Genomic DNA, 13,817 nt, shown 5'->3' with positions numbered 1-13,817 from the left:
CTTACTTATCATTTTCATCTTCTCATTTAATTATGTATTGGTTTTGTAAAGACAATCAGTTTCTTTATAAATTCACATATTTGATCTATCATACTTTTCCACTGTTTATTTCTTGTTTATGTCGGATGCATCTATAACTTCTTGCAAAATTCCATTTCAAACGCTTAAACCAACTAAATCAATTGGCAAAAGAAACGTTAGCTTAAGTTATTCGAGAGAATAAGTAAGCTAGCATCAAGTTAGAAACGCTTAGTACATCTAGAGATAGACGCACTGGTGTTTTATTGCATCCTGTGATTGATGCATACGTCCTAGAGATAGGTATTGTATGATATTCGCATTGAGAAGTGTCGAATAGTGTCTAACGCATAACAGAGATAAACAAATCATCTCATTCACATCATATTCTTGTTTGTGTACATCTAACTTAGATCGACGCATATCACTTGCATTAAACTCCATTTTCACACGACCCATCATTCTCTACTCGACCCTTTTGTATCTTCTTGCATCACACAGCAGCTTAGTGTAAATAACTCATTTCTACATTTACTTAGGATATTTCTACAACAGTCACAACGCAAGGTCTGCGTTAGCTTTAATCTGAATCCCTGAGTTCGACCCTGGACTTACCAGGAACCTGAGTTGGATTTATACTTGGATCTGAGTCAGGAAAACTTGAACGTCTATAGAGGAGTGTCATGCGTCCTGTTGCACATCACTAACGCATCAACGCATCACTAACGCATCATAAACGCATCCACACATCATTCACATTTACACTTATTTTTCCAATTACTTTATACAATACACTCCTAAGCTCGAATCACGAAATCAACGAACAGTGATTCACATATAAAAACTATAGGTTGAAATTAATATGAATATGATTCACATTAAATACTATAGGCTAAATGGGAGAATATTAAACTATAGATTATATTATATGCGATATAATATAATTTATAGGTTATATGTTACATTAGATATAACATATGGTTTAATATATGATATATATACAGTATGGTAGTTATTATATTGTTGAGAATGCCCTAAAACTCGCGGTTCATAATATATGAAATATATTATATTTTGCAATAAAAGTATCATTGAAACTTCATTTAATAAAAGTGTTATTGAAATTGAATTTCTTTATAAAATCCAGTAAACAAATTCATGGCTATAGTATGAATACTTTAACTTTATGTAGAGACATAAAAGAGGATTAAGTTATAGTATATAGCCTAAAAGATCTATAAGTATATGGATGAGATTGGGTACCTCATCCTGGGGACATTATGGATACGACTCACTTTGTATACTAATACAAACGATGTGACCCAAAATCGTTCATGTGGAGATATGTTAGTAGGGGCATCCTATGCAAAATACGTTTGCATAAGACCAGACCCCAAAATAGTCATTTTTCTTTATAACGACCGTTTACTGTTAAAACTAACTATTTCAATTCGATGACCTATGGTAACTCAATCTTAATCTCGAGCTAACTATAAACTCATGTTTATTCAGGATTATCCTTTGATTTACATAGGTGAGAGTAGTTCAACAACACTACTCATTAAGCCTCCCATTTTGGGGATAAAACCGGATAGATAGGTTGGGACATAGTTCTGCAAGATGGAACTCACTCCTACCTAATTTAGGGTAAGTAGATAGGTTGTTCTCTTAAGTACTGATTTCTGGTCTTGAACAAAGGGGCCATGCCCTCTCATGATAGAGAGGGACATGGTTGATTAGTTGGACTATAAACCAATTGTTCAATGGAGGATCAGTTGTTACTTAAGGAGCAAGATATATTTCCAGAGGTAAAACGATAATTTTGACCTAGCTGTAAATACGAACGACCTATGAAGGATCGACTTATTGATTATAGTTAAATCAAGTGGATAAAAATATATCTACAATGATGAGAGTGCAACTACTGAGCTATAGTGGTATATTTCGGTAGTTAATGAATATTGATTAATTCAATTTAAAGTCCCTCTACTAGCTTATAAAAAATTAAATCTTCAATTAAAATATTGTTTGGATTTGAAATGTCCAAATTTATTTTTTAAGGTTCTGATAATTATATTCGATATAATTAAACGTTTAAATTTATTGAAATTTAACATTTTTGGAGAGTTTAATGTATTTAAATAATGATTTAAATATTTAATTACATGAATAGGGATTCATGTTTGAACTAGGTGTTTCATTAATTTAATATTAGTTATTAAATTATTATTATTTGTTTAATTAAATTTGTTTAGTTAATTATTTAAAATAAAAAAATATCAATTTTTCAATTTTCAAAAATTGAAATTATGTTTAATCTTTTTTAATTAAATATAATTTATTTGAAATTTGGTTTTCAAGTGGATTTATCCCAAATTTAGAATTTGAGTGGATTTTTTTATAAAATCAACACCTATCCCACTTTGTTATTGCCTTTTGAAGTGTCAATTGGTTGATCAACTAACTGTTTCGATGTTTATTTTGAATAAATACTTCATATTTCCAACATTGAAAGGGATGCATTCTAATTTTGAGGAAGAAAATTCTACAGAATTTTATACTCTAAAACCCTCTCCAATTTATCTCCAATTCTCTTTCCAATTTATCTCCAATTCTCTTTTAATTCAGAGTTCCACCACTCAAATCTAAGACAGAGAAAAGTGGAGAAGATTATCTTGGTGGTCTACTGAAGATTTGAAGGTCAAATTCGTGGAGATTAGCAAGGATTTGAAAGAAATCTACAAAGGTTGTACTTCTAAAACCCTCTTTGTATAAAGTTGTATTTATAGAATGTTTTTCACTCAAATTAAGTGTAATTAGAGTATTTGGTGATTCTGTTAGCTTCTGTTTTATGCATGTTTACTCTATCAATTTGTATAAGAGCATGTTCTAAGTACTCAATTAACATTAACTGAGAATGGTGGGTGAATTTCTAGACATGCATGTTATGGTCACTGATATGGTGATCATCCAGCTTTGGCATTAGATTGCTCTTTAATTATGTTGTTATAATTGTAATTAGCTCTTGTTTGATGAGCCTTAATATCACTACAAGAATTTTGGGCTTTAATGTCGGTTGGAAAAAGTGAAATCGGATGTATAATTTCGGTTTTGTCTTTTTTAAAAAAAGAGGATCTTTAATGTCGATTTTAAACCGACATTGTAGGGATACCTAAAACCGACATTAAAGACCTGCTTAATTTAATCCTCCTCCCCATTTTTTATCTCCCTTTTTCCTCTCATCTCCGTCCATCTTGATCGTGGTCGTGGAACCTTCAAATTGTTCACTCTACCGGTTGAAAATTCCGTATATATCTTTATTTTTTTCTAAATTGATTGTTTTTACGATCTCATCATTACCAAATTAGATACAAACTCCTCGTTTTACTTCATTATTTCATTCTATTCACTCCGATTATCTCAAATTTTCCCTTTCAAATCCCTAATTTCGTTTCTTCTTGTTCAATCAGTTCTTTGTTACTGGGAAGTGATCGGTCATCTTAGGCATTTTTCAATTTCTGCAATGCTTTCAGTACCATAATGAAGATGAAGAGGAGGACGCTAGAAGTGGTATATAGAAATTTCGATTGCTTTAGTATATGGCTTTGTTATTTACTTTTTTTTTTTTCTTTTTCCATGTATACAAGGCTTATGGGTCTAGGGTTTTCGTTTTATTTATATATTTTAAAATTTTCTTTATTGTATTTGTTTTAATTGTTTCGTGGTAGATTGTAATTCCTTGTCTGTTCATTGGTTTTATGCTTCTTTAAGTTGGTCATAGGACTATGGTATCGTAGGAATGCCAAAATGAAACATGATTAGGATTGAGTTTGTTGAGTGTTGTTTTGGTCATTATGATATTTGAATGTTTAAGGTTTTAATTGCTCTTACTCCACGCTAGTTGCTATTTTCTTGATTATGTTTTTCAGTTTTTCTCATACAATTCCACTGAATTTTGCTCCTACGTTTTTGGGAACTTCTGTTGCCATTTTTTGTTAGCTATCGTAGTCCTAATTTAGGATATCGCATATGCTTGTCTTACTGACTCATGTTATTGTTTGTAACGTCACCCTGCATTTGATTCTACTTTTGGTCATGATTTCTAATATATATCCATCCCACCCCTTTATAGCACCTGTATGTACTCGTTTTACTTTAAGTAACATCTTAAGTTCAACGAGTCAGGAAAACAAAAGGAAAAAGATAAAAAATGATGATGAAAAAATGATGATGGATGTTTCCATAACATAAGGAAGAAAAAACTTGATGGTAATCATGGATGTGCTTGATGATATAAGGATATCATATTCAGCTTATTTTTGAATGTCTATGTCATGTTAATTTTTGTTTTGTCATACTGAATATGAGTTTATACAGGACCGTGATTCTTAATGGATTTATATTCATATAATCATATCTCCTCTTTTTGTTGTTGGTTTATCTATGAGGCTCAAGAAGAGAAGGGAAGGGGGAAAGAGGACACATATTTCTAGTCTAGATATTATGAATGGCTATGATGTATTGACATGAAATAACTGCTGAAATTTTATTAGTTGTGTCTGTAAGAGATTGGATGGATATTACTGTCTAATAACTGTTTGGCAATGATCATTGGAGCTATTGGCTCTATTGAGAATTAATGTCTATGCCTTCAAAATTACGGAATAAAGTATCTACCGGTTTTGTTTTCCAATCCATGTTATACCGTCATTTTCTAAAAATTGATTGAAGAAATCATGAAACTTCTAGTCAAAACATCTTCGCATGGGATTTATTGTGAAATTCTATTAATCCAATCTTTGTAAGTTCCGTTCATTATTAATCTGAAAAGCGTTGTCAGAGTTCTGATATTAAAGGTTTAGGTGTCAATAGTCTGTATTGATATAAGCTCATTCTTATTATAAAATTGTATGGCAAGTTCTTCCAATGGATTTGTAACCTTTGGCCTAGTACTGATTTCAACACTATTAATGAAGTCATCTTATGTTGTTATTAGTTGCTTACTAAGGTAAGTCATCTTATGAGGTTTAAATTCTAATCTTCTTTTACGTATTGCTTGCTTGTTTTGATTTATTTTAAACGTTTTTTTTAATATATACTGTTTGATTGTTTTTGGATCAATTTTTTGTTTGTTAATTCTGTAAAAGAATTGTAACTCATAAATTTCCCCTCCCTTCTTCTTCTTCTTTTTTTAATAATTTATTTCTTCGTCTCTTAGCGTCCAAATATTAGATCATTCATCAATAATGTCACATCTGTTCCACTTGAGGATATTGAAGAACCTCTGTTTTATAGGTAAGTTAGCTGTTTGTGTGTCTACCTTGCGTTTAAATCATCATTGGGTTGATCTCTTTAATCATTTCGATTCATTTTTTGAGAAGCATATAAAGACAAGGAAGGATTCCTAGATGCAATTATCGAGGATGAAGAAGTTGGAAAGGAGGAGAATGGAAATAATGGGTTGATTCGGCACCAGAAAGTGCAGGTAAAATGTTGTTCTCCTCTTATAATTTTGTTCTCAATTCTCTAAGAATTTTGTGAGCTCTGGATTTAGGGTTAAATCAAGGTGCTCGAGTTTGTAGGTTGCACTATGGTAGTTTTTATGACAACTTTTGAGATTTGAAGTACATTGTGAGCTAAATTTGCTTATTGATGTACGTGTTCTTGAATATTCATTTTTTTTGGAATTCTGATAGTTTTGTTGAGAACACGTGGTTGTGAAATATTTTTTAGAGTGTGTTTCTTTGAACAGATTGAAGATAAATTTTTGGTTTTGTTGTGGTAGCATCGTTATGCTGCCGAAAATTTTCCATCGTCTTCGTATCTCATATCTAGTGAACAAAGCTACTCTTCTTCAATATCTTGAACAAGAATATCTATTGATATGAACTCTTGAGATCTATCTGTTTTTCTTAGAATAATATGTTTAAATTGGCTATTTCCTATTTTTCCTTCTTGTGTATGAGTTGAGAAACAAAGATTACTAAACTAATGTCATCTTTTGTTGTTTCTTCTTCAATATTTAAGACACCTTTGGAAGAGACATGGAAGGCATTGTCGTCATTTGCATGTCTCTGTCGCACGTGCCACTAGGTTCGTTCTACCCTATACTTTTAATGATGTTGTTTGTGTATTTTTTAAGTGTTTGGAAGGGGTGGAGAGGAGATGGATTTATTGCAATAGCAAGTGATTCAAGTAAAAATTGTTCCTGGTAAGTGCATTTTTGAATGCATACAGTTTTAAGAATAGTTTCTAAGTGTTTTCAAGTGACTCTAATGATGTGGAAATTCGTATTTGAGAAGTTATAATGTGCTTATTTATCATTGGACCATATTGGGTTAGAATGTAACACCCGTTTATGACTCATGGGTACTATTTATTTGTAGTTTAGATCTGATTCAAGGTGCTTGAGTTTGTGGGTTGCAATATGGTAGTTTATGGGTTATTCATGCACTATGGTAGTTTTTATGACAACTTTTGAGATTTGAAGTACATTGTGAGCTAAATTTGTTTATTGATGCATGTGTTCTTGAATATTCATTTTTTGGGAATTTTGATAGTTCTATTGAGAATAAGTGGTTGTGAAATATTTTTGGGAGTGTGTTTCTTTGAACAGGTCCAAGGTAAATTTTTGGTTTTGTTGTGGTAGCATCGTTATGCTGCCGAAAATTTACCTTCGTATTCGTATCTCATATCTAGGTAACCAAGCTTCTCTTCTTCAAGATTTTGAAAAAGAAGATTCTCTCATTTATTCAACTATTGAGTTTTCTTGTTTTGCAGGTGCAACAAAGGAGTAAAGATTTGGTATCACAACCTCTTTATGTTTTTTCTTGGGGAACTCTAGATCCAACACATTCACAACAAGAATTTTTCCTTGAATGTACCATTTATGCACTTTCTCAATAAATACGGTTAGTTGAATATGAATTCTGATCACATTTTCACTTTCAATCCTTTGTCTTAAACCTTTATTGTTTGTGATCCTTTGAACAACAGTGGTCAGACAAAGATCCCTATAACCAGACACTGCTGAAGTTAGGGGGTCTGCTCAAGAAGAATTATGAAGGAATCCATACTAACCAAGTGGAGAGGGACAACAAACTCATAATGTTTGTATTACTTACCAAGTGGATTATTGTACAGCCTTTTAAATTATAATTTTATAGCAGAATTTGCAGATTAAATGTAATAGATTTATAATCCATACATGAATAATATGTCATAGCCACAACGTTCGATGATGATGTGTTATGTTATACTTTTTGACCGAAAAAATTGATTTGGCAACGAAATTTAAAAAATGGACAATAATTGATAAAACGGACAAATTCTAGGTTTCAATATCAGTTTAAAGGGCTTCATTTGATTCTCGGGCTTCAGTTGCAACTGACATTAAAAGGCTTAATGCCAGTTTCATTAAAGGGCTTTAATGTCAGTTACAACCAACATTAAAAGGCTTTAATGTCAAATGTCAGTTGCAACTGACATTAAAGGGCTTTAATGTCGGTTGCAACCGAAATTAAAGACAGTGTTATTAAAGCCCTTTAATGTCGGTTTAAAACCGACATTAAAGACAACCGACATTAAAGAGCTTTATAACACTATCTTTAATGTCGGTTGTCAACCGACATTAAAGCCTGAAATTCTTCTAGTGTGTGTACTTGTAGTCTGTAATTTTATTGGAGTCAATAGAGTCGAAATTAGTATGTAATTGAAAATTCAAGCTCAGCTGGAAAAACTAAAAAAGATGCCACTGCCAGGCAGTGTCGCAACGCTGCCCATACAACGTTGCAATGTTGTTCTTCCTGAAGCCTGAGGCATTGCAACGTGGGGATAGAGCATTACAACATTGCTAATCCCAACTCAGAAATGCGTGGGCTAGTAGACTACTTCATGGGAGTAGGCCAGTTTGACTAGTTCAGTTGCCTGGGGTCCGGTTCAACCCTATTTGGTATGGTTTAGCCTTTTTTAGAGTTTCGAAGGGCCGGTTCGGATAGTTCGAGTCCGATTCGGGTCGGGTCAAGCGATCGATAGGCACTTTAAAGCTGTTTTTGTGTTAAATTTGTAATAGTCAGCTTAATTTGTTGCTTAGGATGCCAAAGTTGGTCTATATTAGTGTTGTTTAAATATTTATACATGTGATGTATGTTATATTTAAATTCAAACATGTATATGCATATTGTATTCCATGTAGATTTAAAATCCTACCATAAGAAAACATGTTTCATGTATCAATATATGTTATAAATTAGGTATAATATATAGTATGCATGTTTAGGGTTTCATAAGTTTAATATAATTGTTATATTAAAGTTTGGAATGCTTAAATGTACATATAGCATGTCTATAGTTTTATAAGAGTTATAAAATGAATTAGACATTTAAAACCTACAAAGATAAGCTATATGCTCACTGAGGTTTAATAAAAAGATGTTTTAATAGTTAAAATAGGTCATTATCTTATAAAACACGTTTACAAACTCAGTCGGTATATAATCCTGTCTAAGGCTGTAAGTACTTAAGTTGACGGTTTACATAACTCATGCTACCTTAGGATTATAGTCGAATTATTGAGCATTGTTAACTGGTTTTATGAGCACGCATGAGTGGTGTGAAGTAATAAAATGGTTTTATTACTTAGACATCCTAGGTTAAGTCCAAATATAAACGTTATACTTGGATAAACCACAGACTTAGGGTGTTTATTAGCCGAATGTACCTAAGTACAATAGATACCCAAACAATTAGAACACGTCAATGGAAGATTAAAAATATATACAACATATTGTTTTTAGCTCTCACGTCCCTAAGAGTTCACACTGTTAGATCCATGCTCGTTTTCATGTCCCTTTTACTGCGACTGCTCCATTCAGAATATGTTTGCATGGATCCATAACAAGGTGAATGGGGGAAGTAGTTCATAGTAATGGGTGTAGGAAATGTGTCAACATATCCTACGGTCTCTTCCATTAAAATGAAAATAGTTTTCATTTTGATAGAACGCTCGAAGAAAAAAAGAAATCAAGCGTGTGTTGGTGAACATAAAATGATCGCTTACGTAAAACGAGAGCCTATACGATAGTCCTCTCTGCCTAAACGATTATCTATCTCGCGCCTAAACGATTGCATGTTATTTCCTACACGATCGGATAGCTTCTCTAAACGATCATATAGTGTGTCGATTTTGTTAAACGATCGTATACCATTTCCTAAACGATCGTTCAGTAAAAATTACACGATCGTGTAGCTTCTCCTAAACGATAAGCATACTGCTATGCGATAGCGCCTTTTTCCCCTCCCACTTACTTATCACCAACACGATATGGTTTTTCCTCCTTCCTCTACCAAATTCATCAAAGACCACACTTTGGGTTCTCATTCTGAGAATACCCGAGGCTCTTTACTGGTGGTGTCATCCCCATGGTGTTCGTGTTCGTGGTTGTTCGTGCTGCTGCAGTCGACGCTTACGTTGGGCATTGGTAGATCGCATGGAGGTTTTCCGCTGCTTTGAGTGCTGAAGATTGAAAAACGTCTTCAACTAGTATAGAACTATTTCCCTTGTTACTTTATTATTCATAGCATGCCGATAATTAGTGTTTGTTTGCATAACTACATGTTTTGAATGTATAATGTGTATTTCAGTCACGGTGAGATCGAAGCGATCCGAATGCGCTCATGGAATTCTTCGATAAGAGATCCTTCAATATTGTGGCTGGTGTCTTTTTAGGTGGCACTAGCTAGTCGTTTTCACAGTGATCCCCTCATAGGGTTGTAACATAGGATTCGAAAAAACTGAAACTTTAGAAATGAATAGGGTTTCTTAGTTCTATCTTGAAACATCGTCTTCCTATTCGATAGCACATTCATATCATAATATGAAATCAAAAATGGAGGGTCACATTTACAATAGTTACTAAGTGTTACTAAGTTTTTGATTGAAAATAGTAACTAAATGACTATAGAAATAAGGGTTATTCTGGATATAGTATTTAGTCAAGAATGTCTTGCTTTAGTAAAAGAATATTTGGTCGCCCCTCTATAGCATCTACTCTAACTCACTAAAATATCATTGCAAATAAATAAAAATATATGGGTACTTTATTACTTTTGCTAAAATTAGATTTAAAAGCAATTTTCTCATAGAATTTGTTTATGTTTCAATATGTCGAACTTGATTATTCAACTTTTAGCCTCCGATAAGTTTAATGGAGAGAGTTATTCCAATTGGAAGTCAAACATAAACAAGATACTAGTCATTGATGACCTGAGATTCATTTTAACTGAGGAACGTGTTCGATTTTATGTCCTACAACTCGTGGATTGTAAACAATAAAACGTATTCTGAAAATTCAATAAAGTTGTTATTGACTATATGAATTCCTTATTTCGTTTTAGAAGTAAATCCAATAAATTAAAAGATCCATGACTATTATATGAGTACTTGAACTTTATGTGGAGACATAAAAGTGAATCAGGTTCGAGTAAATAGTTAAAATGGTCTATAGTATATAAATAAAATTGGGTGCCTTATTCTGGTAACACTATTGGATGCGGCCCACTCTGTAGTTATTACAAGGAGTTGTAAAGTGCTACAGAAAAAGTGATCCTAAATCATACATGTGATGACATGAGGAGCGGGAGCGTCTTGTGCAATGAGTTTGCACAAGATTGAACCAAGAAAAAAGTCACTCTTACTTTATAACGTTGTTTACTGTTTAAGACTGACTATTTCAAAACAATGACCTAGGTAATTTGATCTTAATCCTGAGCTAACTATGAACTCCTCTTTATTCGGGATTATCCTTAGATTTTCATAGGTGAGGATTAGCTCAACAACACCGACACAATAAGCCTCCCATTTACGGGGTAAGACCAAGTAAATAGCTGGGGACATAGGGTGCAAGAAGAAATTCACTCCTACCCGTTTTTAGGGATAGTAGAGAGGTTGTTCCCTTAAGTGCTGATTTCGGGTCTTGAACAAAAGGCTCTACCCTCTCATTGGCCCGAGAGGGGCTCGGTTTGATGATCAGATCACAAACCAATTATTCATTAGAGGACAATAAGACTTAAGGAACAAGAGGTAATCTCGGGGATAAAACAGCCTTTTGACCTAGCCGTTATTACGAAAAACTGGTGAAGGATTAACTTACTAATCATGGTTATATCTAATGGACACAATATATCTACAATGAGGGGAGTGCAACTATGGGCTTTAGTGTAGTGACCTATTAGTTAATGAATAGGGGTTAATTCGATGTAAAGAGTTTAGCCAATTAATTTTGGATCGTTAGAGCCCATGATCTGTAGGTCCACTAGGTCCCTCTACTAGCTCACAAACAGATTAGCCTTAGAGTAGCGTGATAAGTTGATTTGAAATGTTCAAATTAGTAAGGGAATTAGTAATTATATGTGATATAATTACACGTTTAATTTTGAAAGTAAATAAAATTAGATAAACAATTAATATTTAAATATGATTTAAATATTAAATTCATGAATAAAGGTTCATGGTAATAGAATTGGTGATGAATTAATTTAATATTTGATATTAAATTAATAAAATTATATTAGAAAATTAATTATTGAATTAATTTTGTAAAATTAATAAAATTTCAATTTTTTAATTGAAATGAATTTCACAAGCATTGAAAAAAGAAAGTAGAAAATCCAAACTTTTGGGATTTTTCCACTTTCTTTGGAAGCAGGTTACTCACGTTCCATAAACACTTCCAACCTAATTTCTCAATCATGAGTTGTAATTTATGCAAGAAATCCCTTTGCATGAAAATGCTATAAATAAACCAAATTGGAATGGAAATCAGGTATGCATCAGAGGTGTTTCAACTAAAAATTTCAAGAGTTGAAAACTGGGTTTTAAGCTGAAAAACCAAAACCTCATCTCATTTGTTCCCTAATTCAAGCTTATTTTGAGTCCCACAACTCAATCTAAGGTACCAAGAGGATAGTGGGGAAGACCTTGTGGTGGTTCACGTCCAAAGGAAAGGAGTATTACAGCTGGAATTCGTGATTCAAGGGTATCTTCAAAGGTTAGTGTCGAAACCCTCTTTTTAGTTTATGAGCATGCTTCTTTTAGAGCCAAAATTAATGAATTAGAATGCTTATGATCCTGTTTTTCTTCCACTGTATGCTTCCATATTCCAACAATTTATATCAGAGCATCATTTACGCATTCAATTCGGCTTAATTTTGGTTTGGTGGGTGTTTCTCATAAGTTGTATGAAAATGATGAACTGATATAGTTTTTCTGAGTTTTGGCATTATTTTCTCTACAATTATGTTATAATTCTTGTAATGTGCTCTTGTTTGATAGGCCTTAATGTGTGTTTAAGTGTCTATAATTCGATTCGAGTCATTAGAGTTGAAATTAGGATTTAATTGAAGAAAGAAGTGAAGAAAGGTCGAGCAATAGGAGCTGGATTTTTCAGCCACTACCCAATACTCGATGCTCGATGCTCCAATACTCGATGTGCGATGCCATGCTCAATGAGCAACTCGATGGTATTTTTTGAAATACTCGATTCATGATGTCATATTCAATGGTACTCGATGACATACTCGATGGTATTTAGTGAAATACTTGTTGCACGATGGCATACTCGATGCTTGAAGGCATACTTGATGATCAATGGCATACTCAATGCTTGATGGTTCTCGATGGTTTTTGTCCTGTTGATGACGGGCAAAAATGCACGTCATTATAAGCCTTTTATTTAGAATTATGAGGGCTATTAAGTAAAAGATGCAACGATTATATTAAGAATTTATGAGAAAACGAGCTTGCGTCGATCGACATTAAGAATCTCGGCTAACCCACTTTTATGCATTATTATGCGTTCAATTGTCTATCTTTGTAGCTAACGCAGGAAGTGTTCGCATATGCGGAAGCCAGGCTATCGCAAAGACGACCGCATGCGGGAAATCTCTCCATCGCAGAGGCGAACGCATACGTTCGATCACATAGATGTTGCAGCCATCAACCGTATGCGACCATCGCATAGAAGTTGCGGCTGTCAAGCGAATGAAGTCATCACAGAGAGATTGTGGCTACAGAATAATAACCATAATAGAAGGGCAATCGCAAGGTTGGTGGAATGCAAGCATGAACGCATACAATGGGATTATCAAAAAGATGATGTTGACATTTCACTTACCACACCATTAGCAGCAAAGATTTATAAAAGGACCATCATGCCACGAGTGTCAGAATCAGAGCAGGTCCATTAATGATGTCGGCGATTAAGCTCTATAAATAGAAGTCATTGAGCAGAACTTCAAATTATCCAAGTTTCTACCTTCGAGTGGATCCTTGTGATCCAGACCAAAGCGTGAGAAGATAGTCTTGAGATTTCTTCATCCTTTCAATCATTCCGAGTGACGACCGGAGCCTTCGTCGGAGTTAGAACTCGAGAGAGTCTACTCCATCGCCCATCCCTGGGACCACCGGCAGCCTTGACACACATCTGATGGAAGCAAGACATTGCTTCCATCTAACCCTCCATTTCTTTCTATCTTTGTATTGTATTACATTATGCTTTAAGGAATTAATACATTTTTTTATCAATGCATTTCTATATTTTCCTTGATTCCATCTCCATCTTCATTTACTTAGTATCCTTACTTTCATTGCATCACTAAGTAAGACTGTTAGAATATTACATACTTAATCATGCGGCATAGGAATATGAAGCATGTAGCAAACCACCTGGAGGTGTGCATTGCGCGAGTGTTGTGAGAAAACCTTATTTGCTTGGTGTGAAGCTGTAGCAACGCTTGTGTAT

The 13,817-nt window shown here is 33.7% G+C and overlaps 1 long non-coding RNA gene across 3 annotated transcripts; it reads left to right on the top strand.

Moving 5' to 3' along the window:
• Nucleotides 1-3,217: 3,217 nt before the first annotated feature.
• On the top strand, nucleotides 3,218-6,855 carry LOC120076379. Of its 3 annotated transcripts, none has more exons than XR_005481531.1 (6): nucleotides 3,218-3,325; nucleotides 3,489-3,588; nucleotides 5,237-5,313; nucleotides 5,400-5,503; nucleotides 6,046-6,717; nucleotides 6,799-6,855. It is a non-coding gene; the product is annotated as an uncharacterized LOC120076379 (long non-coding RNA). The 3 variants fall into 3 exon arrangements; XR_005481532.1 differs by having other exon boundaries at nucleotides 3,256-3,313; XR_005481530.1 differs by lacking the exon at nucleotides 3,218-3,325 and having other exon boundaries at nucleotides 3,434-3,588.
• The last annotated feature ends 6,962 nt before the right edge of the window (nucleotides 6,856-13,817 follow it).

This window comes from Benincasa hispida, chromosome 4 (genome assembly GCF_009727055.1).
Source record: "Benincasa hispida cultivar B227 chromosome 4, ASM972705v1, whole genome shotgun sequence".
NCBI classification, from domain to species: domain Eukaryota; kingdom Viridiplantae; phylum Streptophyta; class Magnoliopsida; order Cucurbitales; family Cucurbitaceae; genus Benincasa; species Benincasa hispida.
Note: the sequence above shows the minus strand (reverse complement) of the source record. Positions and strands in the feature narration are given on the sequence as shown.